The following is a 15,319-nucleotide window of genomic DNA, read 5'->3' as shown; positions in this document are numbered from 1 at the left end:
CAGACAGAGCTGGGATGAGAGCAGAGCAGTGATATCCTGATCTTCAGAGAGAGGATAGAAGCGGAGAACGCTCACTCAAAGCAGTGGTCACAACTACTCCAAACTCATCCGCAAGTTTGACCTCACGAAAGATTTTGTTTGCATTATAGATAAATAACTAGATGTGTTTGGGAAGTTGGAGTATTTACTCGGTAAGTCAAGAATATGTTCGTTTAAGTACATGTTTCATTAACCAGACGCATAATCTTGCAGAATGTGTTCTGAGCTGCTTGTATTGTGCGGGGAAGTTCTGCAACAACAACAGAACGTAGAGACTCCGCGCGAATGTGTGCAGTCTGATCACAGTCCCGAGCAAACTGCATTCGGTGGTCAGTTTGTTATTTATAGATAAAAGCGCACACAAATAGCCTGCTGTCTTTCTGGACATTGCAGTTGTATTAGAAATCGGGTTAATTTAAGACGTGCTATTTTCATGCAAAAGAAGGATAATGTAAGTATGGTTATCAACAATTTGAGTTGATTATACTAGGGTTGCGGTTTTAATTTAGTGTCGAAATTGAGTGAATTTCTGGAGAATACAAAGGTAAAATATTGTTTACTTTAAAAGAAGGATGCACTGACTACATGACTAAAATGCAGAATTGGTTCCTTTCTGGAGAATGAAGAGTGCATTGTGCAATGATTATGTCTAATAGTTTGACGGTGTTTGAGATTGTATTTTAGACAAATTCCCATCTCTAACGAAGATGCACCTTGTTTACATTCCAATATTTACATCTTCGCGGACTTGGGGGGGGGGGGGGGGGGAAGTTTAACCTCTTTAATTTATCTGTCTCGAATGTTTAAATCTGGATGCGACCTTTCATGAATGAAGTGAAAAATCCCCCGGCGTTAAGAAATTGGATCAAAGGAATCTGTTGCCATCGCACTTGTGCGTTCATTCTAATTTTGGACCTTCGCGATTCACTCTCAACAATTACTGTCATTAGCAGTCATGATATTCAACGGACCTTCAATGGGGTTAGGGTTTATTTTTGTGTTTGATAAGTATTGCCAATGTTTTCTGTGTGCACTTCTAAAGTGATGCGCATAGTTTATTGAGTGCAGATTTGCAGTACATGATGGAAAGTTGAACGCGATCGTTCTGTTGAATGTGCAAGTAATCCACATTTGACTCCTTATTGGGAACAGATAATTTACATTTGACGTAGTGACAGCTTGGGGGCGCTGTTGAACACGATGAGATAACAAACTGGAGACGCTCGAAGAGAGACATTGACAGGATAACCCCTGCGTTCGTCCTGTCAATAGTGATTTAAACTACTTTGCTTAAAGTGTGTGGGGGGTTTATTTTGTATGGGTTTTAATTATTTAATGGGGTTCAGATATTCTGTTTAATTGACAAAGAACTGGAGAAGGGTTCTGCTCCCAAAACGTTAACTCTGATTTCTCCCCAAGATGCTGCCAGACCTGCTGAGATTTTCTAGCAATTTCAATTTTTGTGACAGGTATTATTTTTACTAATGCATTTTCTGTTTTAACTTGTAAGTCAGTCCTGCACAACTTTATCTTTATACCTTGTTACTGATTTTCCATATCAAAGACAAGATAACTCATCCAGAAAGTGTTAGAGTTACAACACAATTAAAAACAAAATATTGTGGATGCTGGAGATCTGAAACAAATGTAGAAAAATCTGGAGAAATTTAGCAGGTCTGGGAGCATCTGTGAGCAGAGAAACAGTTAGTATTTCCAGCATGCAACATTGTTTATGTTGTAACAATGTTGTCTGAAGTTGTATTTCATAGAAGAGGGTGAGATTGTGAAAAAAAAGTTCAATACTTAAGTTTTTTTTAGACACAATAATATGCAGTTTGACATAAGTAATGGATTGGATCTGAAAATAAATGTCTTGCACTACTTAAGTTATCTTTCAATGACTTGTTGCTTTGTTACATTCCAGTATGCTGAGGATTTATATGTGTACCCTGACAATTTACTAGAAACAATCAGTTTACAAATAAGTGAATTGCTCACATTATTCTGGCAGTGGTGTTGTTGGCTGAATGCATTATAGCATTAAGAATTAATTTTTGTGCTCAAACAGGGTGCATTTTGGAGCAGTTGGTACGCTGATGTCCTGATTTAACTATTTTTACACATCTGATTTAAAACAATAAAACAAATGTTGCAGAGTACCTCTGAATTCTTTATGATGCATATTTTAAAAAAAAATCGATGGCTAACAGTTGTATTAAATACAAAGTTATTTATTCTCAAATCAGAATAATTAATTCTCTCACAAAGTGTCAGAATAACCAAATGATTTCCTTGTATAAATTTGGTTCTTTGATTTTCTGTTGCTGGGGTTACTTTATTTTTCTGATAAGGTCTGTCATGAAGACATGACTTTTAATTTTTTAATAATTCATAACTTTAAACAGTGAGTGATCAAAGCAAGTATAAACTATTTTCTTTCTTGATTAGGGATTTTTGCTGCCACTGAAGTGAATGTTGAATAACAACATTGACTTAAATAATATTTATGGGACTTAATTTTGGAAAGTGTTCAAATGCATTAATTATATTTGCATTGTTATCCATCATTATCAATAAACGCCATACCCATTACAAGATATTTCCTGAAGAAGGGCTTATGCCCGAAATGTCGATTCTCCTGCTCGTCGGATGCTGCCTGGCCTGCTGTGTTTTTCCAGTATGACATTTTTCAACACAAGATATTTCCTGTCTTGTTCTATTCATAATTCCATTTTCCTTGAAAAAATTTTAAAAATATTTTAATAAGTTGCAGATAGTATGTACTGCAGTTGAAAAAGGAGGGTAAACACAAAATATGGGAATGCTGAAAATCTGAAATAATAACAAATGCTGGAAGTATGGAACAGATCAGGAAATATCTTTGGAGAGAGAAGCAGAGTTTACATTGCAGATGAATTCATGGAACATAAACTTTAATTCTCCTTGTCAGTCTCCAGCTGCCACCCCATCAGCTGAGCTAGCAGTATTTTCTGGTAGACACTTACGTTTATTATGTACATATCACATAATTAGGTTTATATGCAAACTTGTTGATAATTCCCTGAATTTTATACAATTAAATAACTTAATGGCATACTTATTAAGAAACTTATATTTTACAAAAGTATAACTAAATGTTTAACATACTTAAAATGTTTTTAACAATGTTTGGAATTGTCTTAATTTGCAATATTCCTCTGTTGCACTCTAATTAGTTGGAAAATATCTTCCTTCATTTATTTTTTGACATCTAAAATGAACAGTCAAATCTTCTTATATCTGTAAATTACAAAGACATTTACACAAGTAGTACAACCGAATTAACTCCTAAAGCACAGCTGATAGTTGATGGAGCCAAAAAGTTTGGTGCATAAGAAAGTCAGCATTGCCACCCAGCAGTTGCTAAATTTGAGTTGGTGTCGGCCTTAATCTGCTGCACCAGCTTGTAAGTGGGGAATGAACTCTTAAACAAATTGTCATCAAGATCTATATGTAACACTATAGAAGTTGAAGCAAAACAAACAGTATTTTCAGAAATATGATTAAAATTCAAAGATTTATGTGTGGCATTTATTGGCCATTTTGGTGCACACTTCCTCGGTAAAACACAGCAAAAAATGTGTGGAAACTTAGTTCTTCTGTCACTCCATTATAGAGGTTTATTACATTTTCAGTTGGCTAGTATAAAATATTAAATAAAATAGTGCAATATATTGACCTCTGGTTTTGACAAATTGAGTTAACTAGATGGAACAATTGAACTCTCTTGTCAGCAAGTTGTTCTCTACTATCAATGTTTTGCAATAAATGTCAAATTATGCAGAGCGTATAGACTCAGTTAGCTTAAAGGTTATTATGGATGACTGATAGCTCTGCTGCCTTTTTAAATATGCTCCACAATTTTAGTGGATTTTCAATGAGGGAAAATGCAGAGGGTAAAATAATTCTCTAAAGCCATGAGTCATTCCAGTCAGCTCATTCATCATTATCTTTCTCCTTATGTAATTCACATCATGAGTCGATCAATATTTTCACAGACTAAGCCACTATTTACAGGCACAAAACAATGATTTTAAATATCGTTTGGAGTTATTGTCCACTTATTTTGTGATGGAGCAAGATTGTTTATAAAAATAATTTATAAAACAATTAGACTTTTTGCCATATGAAACAAATCTAAACTCTTCACCAGGTATCATTGGTATTTTTTTAGATTAGATTCCCTACTGTATGGAAACAGGCCACTTGGCCCAAAAAGTCCACACCGATCCTCTGAAGAGCAGCCTGCCCAGAACCACTTCCCTCCATTTACCCCTAACTAACACAGCGAACACTTTGAACAATTTAGCGTGGCCAACTCACCTGACCTGCACATTTTTGGATTGTGGGAGGAAACCGGAGCACCCGGAGGAAACCCACACCGACACAGGGAGACTGTGCAAACTCCACTCAGACAGTCACCCGAGGCTGGAATTGAACCTGTGGCCCTTGTGCTGTGAGGCCCTGGTTTTGTGTCTTACAGGAACTATGCAATGTACTTAAATTGACGTGAGTTTTCAGTTTCGTATTTTTGAGAGAGAGAAGACGAGTAGAGTTTTATGTTACGATTGAAAGCAAACTGTGAATAGGTGAGAGCTACTTGAGTCTCCCATGTTTCAGTAGATACCACATCAACCTTCAACCTTGCTATGTATTGCTTGTAATGGCAATTAGCCCCAGGCCAGGAAACACTATATCACCGTAGACATTTCCCTCCTTCAGAGTGGGGGGGGGGGGGGGGGGGGGTAGTTGGTTAGAAATCTTGAGGTACACCACTCCACATCAAGTGTGGTGGGAGCCAAAAAGACAGACCTACATCAATATGACAGTATAAATAAGAGCAATCAACGCACAGGCCTTGTGGAGATGAGTTCCTACCTTCACATTCAGAATACCTCCCATTGTGTTGTGTAGCACTACCGCCATGCTAAAGACTACAGACATTGAACAGCATTAGCAACTCAAGACTGGGCATCTATGAGGCACCGTGGGCCACCAATTGCACTGCAGCCAATCTGCAATTTCATTTAGTTTTTTGAGGGAGTGACAAAGATAATTGAAGTGGGCAAAGTGGTGGATGTAGTCTGCAGGACTTTAGAAAGGCCTTTGACAAGGTTCCTTATGGCAAGCTGATACAAAAGGTGAAGTCACATGGATACAAACTGGCTTCACCATAGAAGACAGAGAATAGCAGTGGAAGGGTGTTTTTCTGACTGGAGATCTGTGACCAGGGCTGTTCTGCAGGGATCAATGCTGAGACCCCTATTGTTTGTAACATATAAAATAGATATGGAGGTGAATGTCTGAAGTCTGATTAGTAAACTTGTGAATGCCAAAAAGATTTGAATGTGGATAGTAAGGAGAATTGCCAACAGATAGGCTGGAGACTTGGGCGAAGAAATGGCAGATGGAACTTAATCCAGATAAATGTGAGGTGATGCTAATGCAGGAGGGAATTACACAGTAGCTGGCTGACTGTTAGAAGTATTAACATACAGAGGGATCTAGCTGTGTGAAAGTGGCAGCACAAGTTAATAGGGTGGCCAAGAAGGTGTATGTCAGGTCTCCTCAGGTTGTTATATGCATCAATAAGATCACATCTCATTCCACTAAACTCTCATGGATATAAGTCGAGAGTGTGGTGATGGAAAAGCACAGCAGGTCAGGCAGCCACTGAGGTGCTTTTCCAGCACCACACTTTCAACTCTAATTTCCAACGTTTGCAGTCCTTACGTTCACCTAATCCAATGGATATAAGCCTGATCTGTCTCACCTTGTTGAAAGAGACTCTGGAAAATGTTAAACGTTTATCATACCTTGGCAGCCTCTCTCCAAAGGCCATCATTGAGGAGAAGACCCAACACTGGATCATTTGCACCAACTCAGCCTTTGACAAATGATTGCGTTGAGTCTTTAAGAACAAAGGCCACTTAAGGTTGATAAAAACCCTGGTGTACAGAGTAGTTCTCCTCGTCACACTCCTGTATTGCAGTGAAGCCCAGACTGCAATGAGTGAAAGAATGTGTAGAGTGTGAAAGAAATTCCATCAGCAATGCATCTACACATTTGTTCAATTCAATGGGAATTCCATGAAACAAATGCAAGTGTCCTTTCTGAAGCCAGCTCCATGAGCATTTAGGAATATCTCCTGCAATATGAACTTTGATGGACAGGATATGTTGCAAAATGGCTGGAAACTGTAAATCCTCAATTATCAATTGGCCAATGTTCCAGGGGAGAATAAAACATTTCACAACTCTCTGAGCTGTTCTTAAAACATAGTGTAATTAATAGTAATGAATGGGAGGAGCCAGCTGTGAATTTTTCAGGATGACGACAATTTGTCCATCGAGTGGCATCAAGCTTTGACTCCCAAGATTTTAATTACTGAAAGAAAGGAGCAGCAGAGAAGCCAAGAACAGGAAATAAATTCTGCACGTTGAAGATGTACTTTCCCATTGGCCAAAGATCTACAGGTCAAAGAACAGCCTGTCCAGTCACGTAATGACCCATGGCAGAAACTTGAGACTTTGAATAGGTGTCCTTTTCAAATTGTGGGACGGTTTATGGCGAAAATCCCTTTGCATCTCGATGGTTCATTGGGATGATTCCTTCAAGAGTAATCAATCAGGGCTTCATTTCTCAGTATTCACCTGAACTGAGATGCTTAAACAAAACAACTTCTGTATGTACTCTCCTCACTCCTTCTGGGTGTTGGATTTGTGGAACTTATTGCTGCAGAAGGTTATGGAGGCCAACTGATTGCGTCTCAATGAGAGATCTGGACAGTTTTTTTGATTGTGAAGGGTATCAAGGATTATGGGGAAAAGGAAGCAGAATGAAGTTGAGAGAAGGGTATCAAGGATTATGGGGAAAAGGAAGCAGAATGAAGTTGAGAAACATATCAGCCATGATCGAGTTGCTGAACACATTTGATTGGCCAAATAATCTAATTCTGTTCCTATATGCTAAGGTCTTATGGGTAAATTTTGGCTCCCTTACAGGATTTACAGAATATTTGTATTTGCCCTCTACTGCAGGATCAGCCTGTTCTATTCCTCTGTTATGATGAAGAGTCACCAAACTTGAAACATTAACTCTGCTTTACCCTCCACAGTTGCTTCCCAGATCTGCTGAGTTTTGCCAGCAATTTCTGTTTTTTGTTCTATTCCTCTATTATATTGATAATACTGTGGATGCAGCCTCTTACTATGATCTTGCAAATTTCAATATATCAGTTCCTTACTATTAAAAGTTTAATTTGTCAACTAGTTTCTTCTGTACCCAGATTTCTCTGTCTCTCTTTCCAACCCAGGCATCTCAAATTTTAATAAAAACCAAAAGAACTGCAGATACTGTAAATCAGAAACAAAAATAGAAATTGCTGGAAAAGCTGAGCAACTCTAGCAGCATCTGTGGAGAGAAATTAGAGTTAATGTTTCAGGTCGAGTGCAGAAGGTCTGAGGAAGGGTCGCAGGACCTGAAACGTTAACTCTGATTTCTCTCCACAGATGCTGAACTTTTCCAGTAATTTCTATTTTTGTCCCCAACTTTGAATTTTGCCACAAAGTGAATAATAGCTCCTTGGTTAGCTACCATCCTATTGTCTTTTTCCTTAATTTCAGCTCTTCTCAATCTTTAGACTTCAGATCGTGCTTCATGCTAATGTTTGGATACTTTGGATCTTTCTGGATATGATTTGAGCAACTTCAAACCATTTTCTTTTCAGGAGGGAGATCAGGAGATGTGGGGTAGACCTGTCACCATCTGTGGGGATAGGGAAAAATTTGAGGATTTGTGTTTTATCTGAACATAGCTCTAGCGGTGTCTTCTGCAGTGAGGGCAGTTGTTCCTTTATTCTTTTTGGGATTGATGAGCCTATGGTGCAGATTTAGACTTGGATGCTTTTGTTTTAAGATTCCTGTGGTGTAATTTTTAAACGTGATTTCTGTACATTTTTTTGCCTTTTCCTGACCTCACTAAAATGACTTTTATGCATTGAACGTTTCTCGCTCTTCTGCGAAGCTGTTGATGGAAGCTCATCTTTTATTTCTCCTTGTGGTGTTTCATCTGTTGCATTTCCCTCCTTGACTTCCATTTCTTTTCCTCTTCCACAAAGGGGCTTGATTATCTTTCCATGTTCATTATGAGCATGGATTCTATAGAGGAAGTGTTAACTGTTTCTTTCGCAAGTTCTGGTTGATCTACTTTGTTTCTTTCACAGAGTTCAGATATAATTGTTTAAGATTTTCAACATTTGCACCTTTTCTTGATATACATAATGTACAGAGAGAGAAGTCTTCATTTCGTTTTCTGTTGCTGTTCAGGATACAAAGTGTTAAAAGATATTTGGTGCATCAATAATTATGTGCACATTTTTCAATGGGTATTTAAAAATGTAATCAAGAAAACAAAATGCAGTAGAGCATTTAACAAGTGTGGGTTTTGTGACAGACAGCTCTTTAGTTCTTTCCTTAACCATACTAATTAATTTTGCAATTAAAAATTATAATTTGTATTCTAATATCAGCAATCTTGTGATTATACTTTTTGCAGGTTATAAACAGTATATTTTGAACTCTTAACTAACACTTATAGTATTCTTGTTTAAATGAGACTGCAATATGAAATGCATGGCTGATGGATGTTTAAATAAATGCACAAAACATTGCCTTGAGATTTAGCTCACCTCAATAAACCACACAAAATTTGCTGCCATGTATTATGTCATAAAAAAAATCAGTTTACCACTGACTTCCCAAGTATAATCACAACAGAATTGATACATAATGTGTAGTATATGAACGATTGAAATAAAAGTTCATTATGCCTTATGCTTTCAAATCAAGGATTGATAGTTTTTTTGGGAGTTGAACTTTGTATTCATTAAGATAATCACTGAAATGACGAGGACTTGAGCATTATTTTACATTTTGCATCCATTTTCAGCATCAGATATACTCTGATTAGGTGTGAAGCAGACTAGATGTTGTGTTAAGTTTTTATGCTTCCAAAATGGTATACTTTATTCATTGAACACAGAAGAATTGCCCTGTTCCAATATATAATTTTGTTTTCAGAGGGAAACTCAATGCTGGTGTCAAAATGGAGCCCATGCTGTAGTGAACACTACCTGCACTCTCTGAAGTGGGATAGAAAGCTCTAGTCTACTGAAACTAGTACATACTGACCAGGGGGCCAGAAAGGCATTACAAATATAGAATGTTTTATTTTTATTTAATACTAGTAAAGAAAGAATAACTTTATAAGAACAGTTAATGACAGTATTTTTAATATGTAAAATGTTGATGGAGGCTGGGAAGGAGAATTTAGAAACTTGCTGCATGGGCTAACCTAGTGGCTCATGTGTAAAGTTGACAAGGAAAATCTAAATGGGAAATGTTGATGCATCATTGATCATGGTAAAAATTGAATAGGAATTTTGACAGCATTTAACATTTGCGGGCAAGAAACACATGTACATGTTTGGGATTCTGTTGCCATTATTTTCACAGGTACAGCTCTAACTTAAGCAGTCTCAAAATATGGTTTGAGCAGAAGCTTGATTAAAATATTCAGCTCTACGTGCTAAGCCACTGACAGCTGGGTGATATGCAAATGTGCTGTTGTTTGAAAGAGTTTGCAACAGTGACCCATGGAGCATTCAAAAACAGAATTTCAGTCATTGAGGCGACATCCAACACTTTAATGTTGACAGGTTCCTTTAATCTTTGCTCATCTTTGGAAGAGTGACTTTTAACAATTGACACAGCCACCAGAAAGAGATTGGTTGGTCAGTTTGAATTATTTTTGCACTTTAAGCTAGGACCATACATTAAACTAAAATATTAGCTTGAGGTGCATCAACTACTTTAGTTAATTGAACTAAAATGTCACGTGAATGAAAACCTTTTAACTGATTTAAATATATACAGAATGATTAGAGAGATTGGAGACCAGCAAGATCCTGTACAAGGATCTTGTACGTCTGCAGGTAGGGTCTTCAAGTTGAGGAATGTTGGTATGGAGTTGTGGAGCTGGGATCTGAGCTGCAGTTATTGTGGGGCTTCAAGAACCAAGAGAGTTGTGTAGACAGTTTGATTTGTGTGGCGCGCGCGCGCACACACACACACACACACACACACACCTCCCAATCCCCCCCCAACAAAAGTTTAGATAAGGCATGGGAATAATTAGTATTCAGACACACAAGGACAGGTTATAGCATTCCAGCACAGTGCTGAGATATTGTATTCTTTGTCTAACAGGTCCTAGGTTTTTGACACATTTGACACAAAGGCTATGGGATGAATGGATGGACACTGTGATACAGTTGACCATTTATATGGAGAAAGTGAAAAGGAACATGGCAATGATAGAGAACAGTACAGTCAGAGAGATATTGAATGCTTCTCTGCAGCAGCCATGAACAAGAGACTTGTAGGTTGTGTTGCATACCTGGAGCCTGGGTTCTCATAGTTGAAGAAGAACCCAGTTGCTGTGGTCCAATAACTTGGTAGAATTACAAGTGAGATGCTGCTGAGCAAGTTTAAGGAACTTGGTTAAAAAGGGAATAGGGATAATCCTGGGAATTACAGGCCAGTCAGTCTTATGTCAATAGTGGGCAAAGTATTGGAGACGATTCTGAGCGACAGAGTTTATGATTACTTGGAAAACCATAGTTTGATTAGAGGTAGCCAGCATGGCTTGTTAGGGGCAGGTAATGCCTCACAAACATTATTGAATTCTGTGAGAATGTGACAAAACACATTGGTGAAGGTAGAGCAGTGGATGTGGTGTACATGGATTTTAGCAAGGCGTTTGATGAGGTTCCCCATGGTGGCTCATTCAGAAATTAAGGAGGCATAGGATACAGGGAAACCTGTTTGTCTGGATACAGAATTGGTTGGCTCATAGAAGACGGAGGATGGTGGTAGATGGAAAGTACTCGGCCTGGAATTCGGTAACCAGTGGTGTTCACAAGGATCAGTGCTGGGACCTATGCTCTTTGCGATTTTTATGACACGAAGGTTGGTGGAGTTGTGGATAGGGTGGAGAGCAGTTGTAGGTTGCAATGGGACATTGACAGGATGCACAACTGGGCTGAGAAGTGGCAGTTGGAGTTCAACCTGGAAAAGTGTGAAGTCGTTCACTTTGGAAGGTCGAATTTGAATGCACAATACAGGGTTGAAGACAGGATTCTTGGCAATGTGGAGGAACAGAGGGATCTTGGGGTCAGGTTAAGTGGAATGTCTATGAACCAGAACATCCATTTCTCTAAAAATGAGGAGTGCAGGCCAGGGAATAAATAACTGAGTACCAGAGAGTTCATAAAGACACTGCACCAAAATGTGCAATGTTGAGTTTTAGAAATAAATTGGATTGTTCAATTACTTTTTCAGGAGATGTAGTTACGGAGTGACCAAGGTTAGGAACCAAGCTTTCAGAATATCTGACTTCTAGGAAAGATGGACAAAGGGAAAAATTAATTAAGAATGGGGTGAAGATAAAAGAGAATGTGTCTGAGCTTGCAGAATCATAATGCAGATTGAGATTGGGTAGACCCAGGGTAGGAAACATTGGTGGAAATGTTTATTGGAAGCCCCATATTCCCAAACACTGACTTAGTGTTGAGGAGAGTTCATTTCATGAAATCAGAGATAAATGTATCAAATGATAGAATCCCTATAGTGTGGAGCAGGCCATTCAGCCCATTGGGTGCACACCTAGTGTCTGAAAAGCATCCCAACTCCTACCCTATCCCTATAACCCTTCATTTCCCGTGGCTAGTCTGTACATCCCTGGACACAGTGGGCAATTTAGCATGGCCAATCCACCTAATTTGCACATCTTTGGATAGCCAAAATTTGGAGTTGCCCATGTGGGAATCTCTTTTGGTGTAGAAGTCACCTGTACAAGAAGGACAGTTTGCACCTACATCGGAAGGGGAGTAATATACTGGCAGGAGGATTTTCTAGAGCTGCTCGGGAGGATTTAAACTAGTAAGGGGGGGGGGTGGTGGTGGTGGTGTGTGGCTGGGACCCAGGGAGATAGTGAGGAAAGAGATCAATCTGAGACTGGTACAGTTGAGAACAGAAGTGACTCAAACAGTCAGGGCAGGCAGGGACAAGGTAGGACGAATAAATTAAACTGGATTTATTTCAATGCAAGGGGCCTAACTGGGAAGGCAGATGAACTCAGGGCATGGTTAGGAACATGGGACTAGGATATCCTAGAAATTACAGAAACATGGCTCAGGGATGGGCAGGACTGGCAGCTTAATGTTCCAGGATACAAATGCTGCAGGAAGGATAGAAAGGGAGGAAAGAGAGGAGCGGGAGTGGCGTTTTTAGATAAGGGATAGCATTACAGCTGTACTGAGGGAGAATATTCCTGCAAATACATCCAGGGAAGTTATTTGGGTGAAACTGAGAAATAAGAAAAGGATGATCACCTTATTGGGATTGTATTATAGACCTCCTAATAGTCAGAGGGAAGTTGAGAAACAAACTTATAAAGAGATCTCAGCTCTCTGTAAGAATAATAGGGTGGTTATGGGAGGGGATTTTAACTTTCCAAACATAGACTGGGACTGTCATAGTGTTAAGGGTTTAGATGGAGAGGAATTTGTTATGTGTGTACAAGACAATTTTATGATTCAGTATGTGGATGCACCTACTAGAGAAGGTGCAAAACTTGATCTACTCTTGGGAAATAAGGCAGGGTAGGTGACTGAGGTGTCAGTGGGAGAGCACTTTAGTACCAGCACCATAATTCTATTAGATTAAAAATAGTGATGGAAAAGGATAGACCAGATCTAAAAGTTGAAGTTCTAAATTGAAGAAAGACTAATTTTGACAGTATTAGGCAAGAACTTTCAAAAGCTGATTGGGGGCAGATGTTCGCAGGTAAAGGGACAGCTGGAAAATGGGAAGCCTTCAGAAATGAAATAACGAGAGTCCAGAGAAAGTATATTCCTGTTAGGGTGAAAGGGAAGGCTGGTAGGTATAGGGAATGCTGGATGACTAAAGAAATTGAGGGTTTGGTTAAGAAAAATAAGGAAGCATATGTAAGGTATAGACAGGACATTTCGAGTGAATCTTTAGAAGAATATAAAGGAAGTAGGAGTATACTTAAGAGGAAAATCAGAAGGGCAAAAAGGGGACATGAGATAGCTTTGGCAAATAGAATTAAGGAGAATCCAAAGGGTTTTTACAAATACATTAAGGACAAAAGGGTAACTAGGGAGAGAATAGGCTCCCTCAAAGATTAGCAAGACGGCCTTTGTGTGGAGCTGCAGAAAGTGGGGGAGATGCTAAACAAGTATTTTGCATCAGTATTTACTGTGGAGAAGGATATGGAAGATATAGACTGTAGGGAAATAGATGGTGACACCTTGCAAGATGTCCATATTACAGAGGAGGAAGTGAAACGCATAAAGGTGGATAAATCCCCAGGACTTGATCAGGTGTACCCAAGAACTCTGTGGGAAACTAGCGAATTGATTGCTGGGCCAGTTACTGAGATGTTTGTATCATCGATAGTCTCAGGTGAGGTGCCAAAAGACTGGAGGTTGGCTAACGTGCTACTGTTTAAGAAGGGTGGTAAGGATAAGTCAGGGAATTATAGACAAGTGAGCCTGATGTCAGTGGTGGGCAAGTTGTTGGAGGGAATCCTGAGGGACAGGATGTACATGCATTTGGAAAGACAAGGACTGATTAGGGATATTCAACATGGCTTTGTGCATGGGAAATCATGTCTCACAAACTCGATTGAGTTTTTTGAAGAAGTAACAAGAGTATTGATGAGGTCAGAGTGGTAGATGTGATCTATATGGACTTTAGTAAGGCGTTCGACAAGGTTCCCCATAGGAGACTGGTAAACAAGGTTAGATCTTCAAAGTTTGTGAAAAGATTTGTAGCTTGGGTGCTCGTTGTTGTGGTTCTGTTCGCCGAGCTGGGAATTTGTGTTGCAGACGTTTCGTCCCCCGTCTAGGTGACATCCTCGGTGCTTGGGAGCCTCCTGTGAAGCGCTTCTGTGAACTTTCCTCCGGCATTTGTAGTGGTTTGAATCTGCTGCTTCCGGTTGTCAGTTCCAGCTGTCGGATGCAGTGGCCAAAAAATTGGCTCCAGGTCGATGTGCTTATTGATTGAATCTGTGGATGAGTGCCATGCCTCTAGGAATTCCCTGGCTGTTCTCTGTTTGGCTTGTCCTATAATAGTAGTGTTGTCCCAGTCGAATTCATGTTCCTTGTCACACACGCAGATGACAAGCAACATGAATTCGACTGGGACAACACTACTATTATAGGACAAGCCAAACAGAGAACAGCCAGGGAATTCCTAGAGGCATGGCACTCATCCACAGATTCAATCAATAAGCACATCGACCTGGACCCAATATACCGACCACTGCAACGGACAGCTGGAACTGACAACCGGAAGCAGCAGATTCAAACCACTACAAATGCCGGAGGAAAGATCACAGAAGCGCTTCACAGGAGGCTCCCAAGCACCGAGGATGTCACCTAGACAGGGGACGAAACGTCTGCAACACAAATTCCCAGCTTGGCGAACAGAACCACAACAAGGTTAGATCTCACGGAATAAAGACAGAACCAGCCATTTGGATACAGAGTGTGGTGGTGGAGAGTTGTTTTTCAGAGTGGAGGCCTGTGACCAGTGGAATGCCACAAGGATCTGGGCCCTCTACTTTTTGTCATTCATATAAATGATTTGGATGTGAGCATAAGAGGTAGAGTTAGTAAGTTTGCAGATGACACCAAAATTGGAGATGTAGTGGACAGTGAAGAAGGTTACCTCAGACAAGAACGGGATCTTGACCAGATGGGCCAATGGGCTGAGAAGTGGCAGGTGGAGTTTAATTCAAATAATTGCGAGGTGCTGCATTTTGGGAAAGCAAATCTTAGCAGGACTGATACACTTAATGGTAAGGTCCTAAGGGAGTGTTGCTGAACAAAGTGATCTTGGAGTGCAGGTTCATAGCTCCTTGAAAGTGGAGTCGCAGGTAAATAGGATAGTGAAGAAGGCATTTGGTATGCTTTCCTTTATTGGTCAGAGTATTGAGTACAGGAGTTGGGAGGTCATGTTGTGGCTGTACAGGACATTGGTTAGGCCACTGTTGGAATATTGTGTGCAATTCTGGTCTCCTTCCTATCGGAAAGATGTTGTGAAACATGGAAGGGTTCAGTAAAGACTTACAGGATGTTGCCAGGTTGGAG

The 15,319-nt window shown here is 39.6% G+C and overlaps 1 protein-coding gene across 2 annotated transcripts in view; it reads left to right on the top strand.

Annotated features, from left to right (window-relative positions):
- The window catches only part of sema5a (sema domain, seven thrombospondin repeats (type 1 and type 1-like), transmembrane domain (TM) and short cytoplasmic domain, (semaphorin) 5A), a 209,607-nt gene continuing 194,288 nt past the window's right edge, over positions 1 to 15,319 (top strand). The window contains exon 1 of one of the 2 annotated variants that reach the window (XM_072575518.1): positions 1 to 191. The gene's annotated coding sequence lies outside the window, so the exon portion shown is untranslated. The remainder of the gene's footprint in view (positions 192 to 15,319) is intronic. The other variant, XM_072575517.1, reaches the window with a different exon arrangement.

Source organism: Chiloscyllium punctatum, chromosome 8 (genome assembly GCF_047496795.1).
Source record: "Chiloscyllium punctatum isolate Juve2018m chromosome 8, sChiPun1.3, whole genome shotgun sequence".
Lineage (NCBI taxonomy): Eukaryota > Metazoa > Chordata > Chondrichthyes > Orectolobiformes > Hemiscylliidae > Chiloscyllium > Chiloscyllium punctatum.
The sequence above is the reverse complement of the archived record's forward strand: the minus strand, read 5'-3'. Positions and strand labels throughout refer to the sequence as shown.